This window comes from Lissotriton vulgaris, chromosome 5, assembly GCF_964263255.1.
Source record: "Lissotriton vulgaris chromosome 5, aLisVul1.2, whole genome shotgun sequence".
Taxonomy (NCBI): domain Eukaryota; kingdom Metazoa; phylum Chordata; class Amphibia; order Caudata; family Salamandridae; genus Lissotriton; species Lissotriton vulgaris.
Window position 1 is genome coordinate 291,580,602 of NC_141693.1, and position 16,056 is coordinate 291,596,657.

A 16,056-nucleotide genomic window follows, 5' to 3' on the forward strand; every position below is an offset into this window, starting at 1 on the left:
ACTTTTTGAAAATATACTTCAACTTACTTCTGTGAATGGACAACCAATATTTATTAGAAAACTTGATTTTAAAGATTTTGCTACCAATCCGTGCTGCTTGCACCACACATCATCACACGCTCCACAGAACTTTGTTGCTTTAGATGCACACTTGCTTCCTTTCTTGGTTGGGATTATCAATTATTCCTTAATTTCATATTCAGATTGAATGTCAAGGCCCTTTATCAAGCCTTTTTGTTGTACGTACTACCCCGGCCGAAAGCAGTGGGAAATTTGCACACTTGCTGCCCTTCTTGGCTGTGGTTCTCAATTGTCCTTCTTATAATACAAATTCAAAGTGCAGTCCCTTTATTGAACCTTCTTGGTAACTATTACTCATGAATGCCAGTGGGTAATTTGCGCACTTCCTGCCGTTCATGTATAAACAAAAGCTTAAAAGTCTAACAATATTAAAAAAGAGCCAGTATAGTCTATGGTTATCAAATCTTCTGTTTGTTATTGAAATTCAAACTACAGGCCTTTTATTGAGCCTTCTTGGTAACTACTACCCGTGAATGGCAGTGGGTAATTTGCGCACTTCCTACCATTCATGTATAAACAAAAGCTTAAAAGTCTAACAATATTAAAAAAGAGCCAGTATATTCTATGGTTATCAAATCTTCTATTTGTTATTGTAATTCAAAGTACAGGCACTTTATTGAGCCTTCTTGCTAACTACTACCCGTGAATGGCAATAGGTAATTTGGACACTTTCATATTTTTTACATTATTCATCTACCACTCAATCAACACATCATCATCATCTACATATTCTGATTCAAACTCGAGGCCCTTTATCAAGCCTTTATGATGTAGCTACTACCCCGCCCAAACGCAGTTAAAAATTTGCACACTTGCTACCTTACTTGGCTAAGGTTATCAATTATTCTTGAATTTCATGAACTTGTTTTATATCAGTTATACCAGTTATAGGTTTAGTACAATAACAAAATTCGTCTTACAAGTCCGAAAGAACACTGAATGACAGTCTACACTACAGACAACACAAGTCACAATTTGAACTATTATGTCCCTGAAACATACATATTTTGACAATGCACTCCATACATGTTCTATCTTTCATTTCAATCGTGATTACAGATGATACAGTCCACCATTAAATGTACACTGCGGACAGCCGGATTCACATATTCAATTCAGCTTTCCTTCTACATTAAGGACACGATTGGATTTACCCTTGCTTTCCTTAACGTAGAGACAATTGTACTAAGTATGGGTGAATTTTGCGAATTCGCAAAAAAGTCCGCAAATTTGCGGATTTCCCTGCGAAATCGCAGATTTTTTGGCAATTGCACAATACTCAACTGGAGTACTTTCTACTGGCTAATCAGTAAGTGCTACCTCGTTGGGTAAATGTATTGTGCTTTTCCTACACTACAGCTGCGTAAAGGCCCAGAAGATTTGTCTCCAGTGACCCCGTGTGTCTGTAACTTTGCCACAGCGCCCATAGGCGCCGAGGTCCCTCGAGTGAGCTGTCCATCACAGTGGGGAAAAGGGCATTGAAACTTAGTTTGCTGCGCTATGCTGCATCAGTGTTTTCCAAATCAACTTCGAAGTTCATTAGCTGTGAAATAATAAATACATATTAGTATTGTGACTCTGATTGTGATGTATTTCATGGGGTTTATCGTCAGGGTGATTATGAATTTGACATACTATAATAGACCTAGAATCGGAAGCTTTTATTTAACTCTTTCAAAAGCATTTGTGAAGGCTGTTTAAATATGTCTAAATGTCACATTATCTTAACAGGGCAGCACTTTCACTAATTCCAAAGGTACAACTCTCACACACACACACACACACACAGTGTTCTGCCGATGTTACTAAGAACAAACATTCAATCTAAATTGTAATAGTAAACTATAAATCCCGGAAAATATCATATAAGTAAGATGTGCCTAACAATATGAATTCTGCTTTTTCTATTCCGAACATTGAATATATCCAACTGTACTATGGATAAACAATTTAAGACAGCTTTATCTGGAGGAAATTAACATTTCTAGCATTTGTTTTAAGTCAAAGGTTTCCATAGATAGATGAAAGGATACAGCAGCTAAGGGATAAAACTATAGCGAACGTTTGATTGCTTCAAAAACCTTTATAGTTCCTTGCTTTGACGTCTGACATGTTTCTTGTAGGTAGCCACACCACAACAAATGTTGTTTCGACTCCTAATAAAGTCAGTGCAACATTTGTTTTAGGAGCAGAAAGGACATTTTGGAATATTGCATTTGTATTTTATTTTAAAAAACGATGCCCGTAGTCATGGTTTATTCGACAGCAATGCTATACGGCAGCGTGTCCTCGAGCTGGTTTGTTCTCATTTTTGTGTGGGGAGTCATGGTAGTCATCCAGAGTTACTCTATATGTTCTTTCAGAACATGAGGGTGTGCACTCCGAGAACCTAGGAACACAGAGAACAGAGGACGTTTAGTGTTTACGAAAGACCGGGATGTCGATTTTTACATTATTATTTCTAGCCAGGCTTTATGTTACATCGTGCACGGACGTCAGGAGAAGTATATTTAACCACAACTACAGTGCTCCTACTGCACTGCTATCAGCACAATTAGCTTTATTCTTGTGAAGGCAAAAAACAAAAAAAAATAACCTTACATAAATCCATCGTCTTTTACAGTCCCTTAGTATTTCTGAGGTGGAAAAGCATTACAGAGACACGCCAACTGGTCTTAAAAAAAGCAAACGAATAATGATGTTCCACTCAAGATAGGGGTCCTTCGTCTGAAACAGTGGGTCCAAAGGACAGCTCTTATTCATCCCTAATATTTCTAGTATGTTTTCCATTGATTTCACTGCCTATGCTTAATGATGCTACACTACATATATACCCTGGAGCAATTTATCGAAGGGGGGTGTTCTGCCCTCATGGAGATGAGAATTTTTTGTTCCTTGATTTAATATTGTATGTTGAATTGATAAAAAGAATTAAAAGTCACCAATTGTTTTGTTTTCATTATTTGATATTATATTGAATATGATAGGGGTAGGTAGTAGACACAGTGGTGTATCTGGGGTGACAATGTCATACTCACTTCATGAATGAGCAGCAGCATATAATTATTTTCGCCTGTTTATACGCCACAGCGCCGAGAAACCCTTTAGAAGGTCATTTGCACTGCGCTATATAAAGAAAAATAATATAACAAAACATAACATAACACATAGGAGACGCACATGACTTTGGAATTCTGGCAGGCAGAGAGCAGATTCCACTGAAGTACACAAGCATCAGCCCGTGGTTGGCTTCCCTGAAACTGGGTCGCTTGAGTCTGCAAAGCAGATAAGTGGTGCCTCATATTCAGTGTCTTCTTTGCAAGGTGTGTCTTGAATTTGACACTAGTTTCGATGTAAAATTAATAAAACACAGCACTGCCTGACTTTTGAGGGGGAATCCAATGATGTTCATTTTCAAGAGCCTTCTTGATTTAAAAACTGCTAGCTGTCATTGGTAATTAAAACAAACTCTATCACCAAGGGAATAGGTTTCAGGTATGTTGCCCACATGCTAAGCTAACATGAGATGTCGATGTATAGTCTTTAGGGAGGGTTATGTCATTGAGAATGACCTAAAAAGCTGGATATCATGTACATGCCAATAGTTCTTGAATTTCTCACTCAAATAATCAAATCAGTATGAAAAAAATGAAAGTTTATAGGCACGAATAGATGTCATTTCAGCACTCTACTGCGTGGTGAAACTTGTTTCATTTTCCTCAGGCCACCCGGGGTCAGAATTCCTATATATGCAGGAAACAGATGTAAACTGAACTGAATTTGAGCATCAACTCGGGCACCTGCTTTATTTATTTCTGTAAGTGCTTCCTGCTGAGGTTTAATTTTTGTGACAGGAGCCTCGTTGCCTAATTGTAACTATTCTCTGACCCTGTTTCAGAGAATAGTTGCAAGTAGGCAACGAGGCGCCGCGCAGGAAGCACTTACAGGGTTACAGCAGGTGCCCAAGTTGAAGTTATTTTCTTTGTAAAGAAATTAGCTTCAACTTGGGCACCTGCTGTAACCCTGTAAGTGTTTCCTGAACAAAATTCGTTGCGCTCGCGGATTCGCGGATTTTGCTGCAATTTTGCGAGATTCGCGGATCGCGAAATTGCGGAAAATCCGCAAATTCCGCGAGCGGAACGAATTTTTGGCCCATACTTAAATTGTACTCTGTCCTCAGATTCTGTTAACTGTACAAAATAGCATTCATCAATATTTGCATCAATTAGTACCTTCGATCTACATTACAGACAGCGGGGTTCACAACTTTAATTCAGCTTTCAATGTAAATTTCTCTTCACTACGCGTGCTTAGAAGTAACTTCAATCAATTCTCGCTCAGTACAGTTCACAACTAGATACCAAGAGTGCTAGCACTACAGAAAACATTCAATACAATCTTGATTTACTTAAAACACAGACAATTGGTGTAGAAAATGTACAGGATGAACATTTACTTATTCTTGTCAATGGCGTTCCTACTAAGAGTAAGAAAATATGGCAAGAATTAGTAGATATTAGGAAAGTGAAAAAGGCAACGTTCTGTTCTATCTGCTATAAAAAAAAATATTACAAAAATGTGTATGTGGGAAAAGAATAAATAACTGTAGAAGATACTGACTTCCCATCTGGACAAATTGAAAAACTGGATGTTTCTATAACTGAAGAAATCTACGAACATTACAGTATTCATCCACTTCATTCTAAAGAAGTGATGGGGAATACTGTAGAGTTATTCCAAATGAAAGAAGCAAAGGGAAGTCCCATTACTGTATGCAAAAAAAGCTTGGAAGATCGGTCTTTCCCTCAGTTCCTTCCCACACGAAAAAGAGGACGATATGATGACCGACCTGTGCAGATTCCTGCATCTGAATACCGGACATCAATATTAGATGCAGAAAATCCAAGATTTCAACAATGTATTCCATATTTGTTCCATCTTTTGTTTGAGAGTAATTTGTCTGGACTTCTTATGCAGAAAACAATATATTGAAAACAGGTGTACATCTGCAAAATGTTTCAGCAAACAAATGTATGCATAAAGTACAGCAGAAAGATAATATTTTGGAATCTCATGGCATGTCAGCGTTGTAGTAATGAGTACTGGTACCGTCGCCATGGAGAACTAAAATGTATGCTAAGGAACTTAGAAACTCCTACACAGTTCCTTACGCTAAGCTCTGCTGACTATGCTTGGGATGATTTACTTCAATTTCTTGATTACACAAATTCATATGATCATACTCAATGTCATCTAATGCTTCCACAAAATCAGCATCTAAAGTTTAGTTTAGAAAACCACAGCTGATATCTACAGCATTTATATCTTCCTCTTCATTCTCCCTACTTATAAAAATTATGTTTAGCTCTTCTATGACACTGTTACTAATGATGAAACCGTCTTTCAAATTTTGTTGATTTTCCATACTGAATTTCTTATGTTGTAGGTCCTTGTACAAAAACATAAACACTTAATTGTATCTTCACTGTAATATCAGCATATGTGGTTATTCATATGAAATATCTTACAATTAAACCAACAATATTTTCTACATGAGTGTATATTATTTTCTAAATATTCTAAAATTAAATACAATAAATACAGTGTCACTCTGCATTGTGTCAAGTGCTTTATTTATTTATTCATACTACCTACTGTTTTGCAAACTTAAAACAATGACGACAGCACTGCCTTAGTTTGACTCACCCCATTACGTTCTCAATTAGGGTTGAGGGAAGCAAAGGAAAGGAGTAAAGTACATGTCTACAGATGTACTCCTATATTTAGAACACTGGATGAAGCACTGAATAAATAAAGAACATACACAAAAAAGGCTGGATAAAAGATACACAAATGAAAGAAACACAAATAGGTCACCGAATCTTGAACACAAACTGGTAAGTCACCAAAAGAACAAAAAGGCTAAGATCACTGCAACGGACGCTACGCTGTGGAACTCATTGTGAAGAAAGGTAGAAACATACTGTAAATGAAGCGGAATTCAAATAAAGAAAAAAGTAAAATATATACATTTTTTTTTTAAATTATATTTTTATTGCAGAGTTATAAACCACAGGATAAAATTAAACAGCCAGTGCACTCGTGGGCTCCCCCCGTCCAATGACAGTTCACAGTTGTACACAGCCATTCAGCCCGCATCCCGGAGGCCGGGCGGCATATCAAATCGCTCGAGAGGAACACAGCACAGTGTACGTCCCATTGGGACCCTGGCGGTAGGTCGTTTTACGTATCTGCTTTTACCCCCCCACCCGCAACAACAGTCCCGTCAGCCATCTCCGTGGAAATCAACGTAATTGCCCCTGTCTGGGCCTGCTCTAGGCTATTCGGGCCTTCGTGCCAGGCCGTCCCACCCAATCAGTCTGCCCGCCACTCAATACCCCCTGTCCCAGTAGTTCCAAGGCCTCAACCAGCAACCCTCCAATGGCTTCCGGCCCTCCCCAAACCCCCCTACAACTAACCCCCCCAAAGCCCCCCCCCCCTGGCAACTGCTAAGGTGTGTGCTTCGCCCTATTGAACTGGATGGTTCCACTACAGTGCGTAGTTGCATACTTCTGTGTTCGCCCCGCGGTGTCCAGCGGCTTAGTCCTCGCCGTCCTCATCCTCAACCAAAGCATCACGCAGAGCCTGTACCACTAACTCCCATGCACGCGCCGCATCCAGAGCCTTCTCATTCCCCAACTTCACTGCCTGCTTCATCCGGAGCACGCTCTCGCAGTCAGACCATCGCAGCAACTCATTCTTCCATCTACGCAGTGAGGGACCTCCCCTGGCCTTCCAGTGCCACGATATTTCCCTTTGAGCCAATATCAGGCCCAGATCTATGAATTTACTTGTCACCTTGGTGTGCTTAGTATGCGGGAACCAGAGCAATAGACACGCCGCCATGTCGAATTCTACCTCCCTGTCAGTCACTTCATTCAGGAGTTCCCCTACCTCCGCCCAATAGGTTCCCAGTTGTGGACACCCCCAAAACAAGTGGTCCATGTCCGCCCCGAGGGACGAACACCAGGGGCAACAGGCATCTGGCACCCGAAAGTGCCGCTGTAGTTTCTCTGGAGTTAAATAGGCCGTATGGAGCACATAGAAATGGACCTGCTGAAAGCGCGCGTTCCTGGTGCCCTTCCACGTGCGTCGTAGGATATGGCCCCATGCCGTATCCGGTATGGGCCGGCCAACGCTCCCCTCCCATTTAGCTTTGAGCCCATGGAGTGGTTCCAGCCCCTCGTTCAGCATCCTATTATGGAGGCACGTCACAGCTTTGAATGTACCAGCCGCCATCACCACATATTGGCACGCCATAGTCGTCGCGGGTTCCAGGAGCCCCTCTTTCCAGTGCTTTTGCATGGCAGCCACTACAGCCGCGTGTAGGAGGAAGCCCCCCTCAGGCAGTCCGAACTGGTCCCGGAGCACGTCGAACGGCGCCAACGCCCCATCTATGTACAAGTCACCCACCACCTGCAACCCCGCTTCCTCCCAATCCAACAACGGGGACCAATCTCCTCCGTGCGGCAAAGCCGTCAACATCCCGATCGGGATCTCCGGGGCATAAGGCCGCGGTGCCCTCGCCCTCCGAAGGCTCCTCTGCCAGCACAGCCGGAGCGTCCGCTCCTCCATGGTGAGGGCCCGTAACTCGAGCCGTTGCTGCGTGATGATGTATGACAGCACGTGGCGCTGTATCCCCCGACCCCGGTCTTCCTCCGGCCCCCGGAACACCCTGGCTACGTTCTGCGTAAGGACCTGCAACTGCGCCGCTAAATAATACAGCTCAAGGTCGGGCACGGCCATGCCCCCCTCCAGCTTGGGGCGAAGTAGCGTGCTCAGGGCTATCCTGCGACGGCCGTGCCCCCACAGAAAGCCAGTAATCAGTGACCGCAGTTCCCTAAACACCCCCTGGGTAATCCAGACAGGTAGCGTTCGGAAATAATAAAGGAAGCGGGGGAGCGCCACCATTTTCAACAATGCTATCCTGCCCAGGACTGTCAGCGGGAGGGTCGACCAGAAAGACAAGCTACCCCGCAGTGACCGGACACAACGGCCAATGTTACCCTCCAAAAGGTCAGCGGCCGAGTGGTAAATGCGGACACCCAAGTAGGTGATGCAAGAGGGTTCCCATGCCACACCCAAGTCGCTGCTAGGGGCTGGCGATCCCGCTCTTAGCGGAAACACGCAGGTCTTTGCCCAGTTGACCTTAAGGCCCGACAGCCGGCTGAACTCGGACAGCAGATCCATCGCTCCAACCAGTGCCCCCGAGGTGTCAGCTAGGTACAGGAGCAGGTCATCCGCATAGAGCGATATATATTGCCATTGCCCATCACTCGCTATTCCCGCGTATCGGTCGCCTGACCTCGCATGGACCGCCAAGGGTTCCATCGCCAGGGCAAACAACAGAGGGGAGAGAGAGCATCCCTGTCGTGTTCCCCTGCCCACCGGGTACGCGGCAGATACCAGGCCGCCCAATCGAACTCTCGCCGTCGCCGAGTTATACAAGACTCTCGTCCACCTTCGAAACCCGTCGCCCATGCCAAACCGCTCCAGCACTCCATCCAAGAAAGGCCATTCCAAACTATCGAAGGCCTTCTCGATATCCACGGACAGAACCGCCGGCGCTCCCTCCCCATCCAAGATGGCGTCCATTATTCCCACCAGGCGGCGGATATTCATCGCCGTGCTCCTCGTGGGTATAAACCCGGCCTGATCCCTGTGCACCAGTCCCGTCATGTGCGGGGCCAGTCTAGTGGCTAGGATGCGACTCAGGATCTTATAGTCCACCGTCAGCATGGACAGCGGGCGATAAGACCTCACGTCCGTGGCATCCCGGCCAGGCTTGAGCAATGGTACTATCAAGGCCTCCCGCATGGAGCCAGGCAATGCCCCCTTCTCGAAGGCCTCCGTATACACCACCAGCAGCCTGGGCGCCAGAGCGTCCACATAGTGCTGATAGAACTCGATTGGCAGTCCGTCCACACCGGGCGTCTTGTTACGGGCCATATGTTTGATAGCCACTCGAATTTCCGTAAGTGTGATCGGGCTACCCAGGTCCTTCGCGTCGTCCCCGTCCAGGACCGGAAGCGGCCTCTCCCCCAGGTACTCCACGATGTCCTGAACCCCCACTCCCAACTGACTCCGGTACAAGTCCTCATAATATCCCCCGAAGCGGTCCAATACAGCTGCCTGGGAGTACACCATCTCTCCCTGCGCATTAGTGATGCTGAGGATCGGGCAACCCCTAAGTTCCGGGCTAGCTAGTCTGGCTAAGAGGGTACCCACCTTGTCCCTTTCTGCGTGTGCCCTGATAATGTACTGCCTATAGTCATAACATCTCAAGCGTTCCGTCTCTGCGGCTACCACTTCCTTCGCTTCCAATAACTGGGCCTGTAGACCTGGCCTAGTCGGCCTGCGGCGCTCCAAGTCCCTCAAAGTTTCCTCCGCTTTCATTAAGTCATTCAGCACAGTCGTTCGAGCGTTCGAGAACCTGCCCAAGCACACCCCTCTCACCACCACTTTCATTGCATCCCATTCAGTAGACCTACTCGTCGCCGTCCCTTCATTCACACCGAAATAACTATCAATGCCCTGCCGGACCGCATCGTCGAACACAGAATCCTCTAGCGTCTCCGGCCGTAGCCGCCATGTTGGTATTACTGAGCGCTCCCTCTGCCACTGAATATGCACCAACAGGGGGTTATGATCGGATATAGTCCTAGCAAGGTACTCAGCATGGGTAATCAATGGGGCTAGGGAGCTCCCGCAAAGCACCGAATCGATCCTGACATGTAAATCATGGAGAGCGGAATAAAAGGAGTAATCCCTGGTTCCCCTGTGCCTCTCCCTCCAGACATCCAGCAACCCCCATCGTTCTTGCCAGTCCTTCCTGTGCGCGGCCAGCCTGCGCACAGGAGAGTCTACTAAGGGGGGATGGGACCTATCCAGAGCCACATCCGTAATCGAGTTGAAGTCCCCCCCTAGCACTATCGGACCCGCCAGGAAAGAGGCCAAGGACCCCGAGAGGTTATCAAAGTATCGGCCTTGGTCAGTGTTCGGTGCATCAACACAACAGAAAACCACATCCCGTCCATACAATCTCCCCTCCACCGCTACAAACCTGCCATCCGGATCTATTACCTGATTCAGCACTTGAAAGGGTATCCCCGCCCTCACCCAGATCAAGACCCCCCTGGCATACGCTGAGTAAGTGGTGCCAAAAACCTGGCCCCGCCATCTTTTCTGCAAGGCAGCGCACTCTTTTTTGGTGAGATGAGTCTCCTGGAGCATAGCTATCTGAACCCCCCTGCGTACCAGGTATGCATGTACTTTGTGGCATTTCACCATAGTCCGCAGCCCCCGGACATTCCACGTTAGGCATTTCAAATTAGGTAATGTCCCCATTCCAATTCCGTACAGTCCGAATCAAACAACAACGGTCCATGACCCCCCCTATGCAGTTGCCCCCCCCCAAAACAATCCCAAAACTGAAACATTCCCCAAACCCCGCTCCCCAGGACAGAGCACACGAACCCAATGGCCGCCCCCATCCAAACCTTGATCCAACTTCTCGCACACTTACCCTGTGGTCTCCACCACAGTCGACCTTAAGGGCCTAGGGGGGGTGAGTCGCCGCCGACCCCAGCTAGCGGAGCCCGCGTCCCGCCCTTCATCCCCTCCGAAACACTCAGCTCCCCCACCCGGCAACCCGCCCTCCAGCAACAGGATATCACCCTACCATGAAGTCCCGGTCTAGCCCCAAGTCTATCTCAGCCGCAGAAAATATCATCCGAAGTCTGTGGGGTCACTTTCGGCCCCTTCTGGCTCTCCGCCTCCGAAAGTTCCTCTCCTGTTCTGCTGCCTTCTCCTCCCGAGTCCGTTTCGGCCCGTTCACTGTTCTGTTGCGACCCTGTAATGGCCGCCGTCGCCGCGAGTGCATCCCTCTTCTCCGCCGCCATTTGAGCCTCCCGTTTCTCCCGCTGGCGCCTGTTGCGGGACCTGATGCGTTGTGACTGCCGCACCCGGGGCTGTTTGGGCTGGTCTCGCCGACTTTGGTGCGTCCTGTCCGTCCCCGCTCTGTACGACTCAAGCCATTGCCAGACTTCGTCCGGAGTCTGGAAAAAGTGTGTGGTGCCATCCATGATAATCCGCAGCTTGGCCGGGTAGAGCAAGGAGTATTGGATGCCTTCCTCCCTGAGCTCCTTCTTCACAGCAAGGAACGATGCCCTGTCCTTCTGGACCGCCTGCGTATAATCCGGAAAGATCGTTACCTTGCTGTTCTCCATCTCATAAGGGCCCGACATCCTGGCCCGCTGGATGAGGAGGTCTCGGTCCTTATAGTGGAGGAGCCGCACCACCATCGGTCGGGGGGGGCGGCCAAGCCCCGGCGGGCGAGCGGGCACCCGGTGAGCTCGCTCCAGAGTGAAAAATGGAGTAAGCCCCTCCGGCGCCACCACAGTGCGGAACCAGTTCTCCATGTAGGCCACCGCATCCTCCCCCTCAATCCGTTCCGGCAGGCCTACGACCCGCACGTTGTTCCGCCTATTGCGGCCTTCGGCATCCTCCGCCCTCCGCTCTAGAGTGTCCAGTCGGGCCAAAATGTCCGTGATCCTGTGCTCCGCGGTCACCACCGATGGCTTCAGGTCCAGCAACAGTTGGTCATGATCCTTGACCCGATCCGCCAGCTTCGCGTGATCCGCGCGTAGCAGCCCCAGGCCCGTGGCCACTTGGGCAATGTCATTGTGCAATGCCTCCTTAGTGGAGGTGATCGCCTCAAGGATGGCATCCAAGCGCCGGTTCAGCCGCTGTTCCTGGTCAAGCTCCGGGGAGGGACTCTTACTCAGCCGGGTCGATGTCGCCGAGTCCCCCTCGCGGCTCCCGGGCATCGGCCCTCCGATCGCCACCATGTCAGGGCGCTGCGTCACAAGTCCGGCCACCCGTACTACGGGTACGCCCGTGGGTCCGTGCCGGCCACCGGGCACCGGGCAGTGCAATGTCCCCGCCAATGGTCTCAGGAGCAATGACCAGGCGGACGAGCTCCGTTCCGTCACCCCCACTGGGCCTGTGGGGGGAGGATGAGTCTTAGGGCGGTGGCCGACGAGAACCCCTGATCTCCTGGGTGAATCGGGCAACGTCCCCCGGTCTCAGGGCATCGCGCCGCCAGTCCCAGTGCGTCGGGCAGTCGGGTGCAGGGTCCCTCGCTGCTTGGCGACAGCCGGACTCAGGGCTGAAGTTCGGGACCGTCCGACCTCCCCGCCGCCATTTTCTTCACACCCCGGACTACACCTCGGCCGCCTCTTCCTCGATCTCCTCGGGGCCAGCAGTCCCCCAGCGACTCTCCGAGTACGTCCAGCTGTCCCCATACACTTCAGAGGGCAGGAACGTCGTCTCCGGGTCGCCTAGGGTCCCGAAAAACAGGAGAATTAGCGGGATTCCGCGCGGAGCTGCGAGCTCACGCCGCCATCCCGATCGGCGTCCAAGCCACGCCCCCAAAGTAAAATATATACATGGATGACAAAGTCACTGGAGTAATACTCTGTTCCCCAACACAAAAAAAAGATTTTGCAAACGTTATATGAACAAATATTTAAGTAGCTGCAAAGGGACCCCATCCCTCGGGACTGAAAAAATTACATCGGAGACCATGAAGAGAACGCCAATGCCCTCACGGTCCCAGCCGGCTCCCCTCATCCCTCGAGAGCCGGCATTGCTTTCTCAGAGAGAACAGCTTACATGCTGTTCTCTCAAACGAAAAGCAATCTGCTTTCCTACTTGAAAAAGACAGCAGATTAACTTGCTCTCTCTTTCAGAAACTACTGAGGATTTACACCATTTAACAAAAAGCACAATCTGTGAACCGAACTCTACCTCTCTGCCAAATTTCGTGCAATTCCGTTCAGCCGTTCGGGCTGTAGCCCTGGCTAAAGGTCCTTATGGAAAATTGCATGGGGAAAACATGTTTTGGGACCCCCTTTTTTCTCGGCCCCCGCTTGACGAATCACCCCCAAACTTTCAGGGAAGGAGCGGAACCGAGCAGGCCATTTTCTTGGAGAAATTCACGAAGATTCGTCCACCGGCGCCAAAGTTATTCCAAATAGAATGTTGTGGATTTCCTATGGAAACTAGGTCCGAACTATAACTACCTACTGGCGACGGCCAGAAGGTAATATATATATATATATATATATATATATATATATATATATATATATATATATATATATATATATATATAAATAAATTTTTTTTTTTTAAGTGCAGTTCATGCAGGGCGTGTCAGTTCGGTATCAATACTACCATGTAGACTACCCCTTTTTCAGACAAAACCATCGCCTTGAAAGCACACTATACTTGCCATACTGAATTTGCAGTTTACATCCTAAAATGTAGCTGCAATCTTTATTATGTGGGCAGCTCCAAATTACAAGCCCATGTACGGGTGCTACAACATCTTAGAGCGATTGTAAATTCTGATCCAGCCAACCCAGTGGCCCGCCATTTTAAAGATTTTCATGACAACAATCTCAATTGTCTACAATACTTTGTCATTGACGCTGTGGCACCTAACATCAGGGGGGGCAAGAGAGAAAAGACTCTATGGCAATTAGAGTCGAAGTACATAATAGAGCTGGACAGTAAGTCCCCAATGGGGCTTAATTTTGGGGAAGACGTGCAATTTTCTATAGATACAACCGGGGACCCTTTAGTATCTTGACGTTCCCTGTTCTGCTCAGATTTTTAGTAGATCATGCATACACCTTGACATGTATTTCCACCTGATTTTGTGATCTTGCTCACATACGACTTATTGAGGAACTGTATGATTCTTTCTCCAGTAGCCTTTACATTTTAATGTGATCTTTTGGCTTACGCACGACTTACAATTAGCATCATATGATGCTCAGTCGACTCTTTGCCTCTCGTTTTTGTATTCAGTTACTGAGCTCCACATATGGATTGACCCAAGTATCTACATTCACCTTTTTTCCCCCTTTATAAGTAATAATAATATTACTTATAAGACAGTGGTTTCAACATTTTTCATTACAAATACACCCTGCTGCTATATGAATATGATATATCATATTCCATATTCCCGAAGTATAATAGTTTTTAACTTTTTTCATTTCCTTTTACACTTATTGGTTTGACACTTGTTAAGCACTTTTTGCACATATGTATGAACTCTTGGGAGTGAATGCTGCAAAATGATGTATGCGGCATGATTGTGTCTAGTCTAGAAGAACTACTTTTGGAAGTTGGCATATTTGTGTAAGTTGGTGCTAGCGTGTGATTGGCTGGTGAGCCTGGCCCAGAGTGCCTGGGCCTGCTTGTGGATTGACTGTCTGGTTTGAGGATGACCGGGGCTGGAGAGCCCAAGAGGTTGTCTGAGTCAGCCCATGGATGAAAGGCAGCATCTGCTGCCAGGGAAGTGGGAGGAGATGGCACCTGATAGTGAAGGGCTGTGCCTGCCTAACTACAAAGCTGGCTCCACCTCCCGCTGGGCGACTGTCATCTCTGTCCCTGATTTTTTTTTTTTTTTTGTAAGACGTTTATTAGTTTCCAAAAGTGCAGTACATATAGCAAAGCCTACAACCCTGCGGGACGGCTGCAAAAAGACATTAGATCCTGCGAGTGAGGGTTTGCAGGGGAGGGTGCGCTGATGTGCCCCACTCGTCTCTGGCGGGTTAAACTTCAGGTGTTACGGTCACATCGCTTTCATTCAGCAAATAAACAGGTCCATAAGTGACGTCTTGTTTTACAATTTTTCTAGAATTAAACCATGAATGCAGCAAACGAAACAGAACAGTTTGTATCGGCATGTCCCAATGTCACTTCCGCGGCTGCGCCGCGTAATGTCTGTCCTGCTTGCATGGTGCTAAAAAAAAAAAAAAAAAAAAGACCCCTCTATACAGTGCAGTGTACACTGGTAATGTGTCAGTATATTAGTGGGTCAGTGGTGTGCTCGCGCAAATAAACGCAGGCTTGTAATGGGACAGCTCCTGTGGGCCGTGGTGCCGCGCCGGTCGCCTGCCTGGCTAGCGGCGCGTGTAGCAGTCAAGTGAGGTAGCCTAGCTGTTGTCGTGGCAAACGTCGTCCGTGCCTGGAGTCGCTGTCGGGGGCGCGGCTAGTGGTGTCTGTCCGCCGTGGCGTGGAAGGGTGCTGAGGCTACCGCTGAGATTCAGGATTCCGATACTTCAAACATGTAAACATAGGGGGGAAGGGGTAGGGGGGGGTGGAGTGTACTTGCGGGAGCGGTGCAACGGCTTGGAGCTGGGGACGAAGTGTGAGGCGGCGTCTGCTGGAGAGCACTCGTGTGGACGGCTGTCTGTGTCTGTGGCCTGCGCGCGTGGGGGTCGGCGTCCAGAGCTGGGGGGGGCATGATGCGTGATGGTTCCGCCTACAGAGTTGTCGCCCCATGGCGTTCGCCCATCGTAGCTTGTTCTAAGCGAGCCCTCTGACCGCGCCCTCCCCCTGTAAGGACCCCAGGATGCCATCCCAGAGTTGTGCGATCGGGAACTGCCTCAGACCCGCTATTTCCTCCCGGTGAAGTGCCGTACCCTCTGCTCTAGCCCAGTTAGTGAAGGATGCAAACCAGTGTGCTGGGGTAGGTGGTTCCCGACGTTTCCAGTGTCTAGTGAGCAGCCACTTGGCCGTGATGAGGCCCAGATCCCAGAACTGGGCTTGTGTTTTATTCAGTTTAGTCCTTTTGTACAACCCGAGAACGCATGCCTCCCACGTGTCAGGCAATCCCGGGCCTGTGCTGTGAGTCAGGAGTGACGTCACTTCCCCCCAGTACGTGGCCAGAGATGGGCAGTGCCAGAGCATATGTAGGATGTCCGCGCCCAGCAGGTCACATCTGGGACAGGCGGCAGTGTTGACCGCAAAATACTTATTTATTCTATCCGGTGTTAAGTACGCCTGGTGCAATATGTATAGCTGGATGATGCGGAAGCGGGAGTTGCGGGGGAC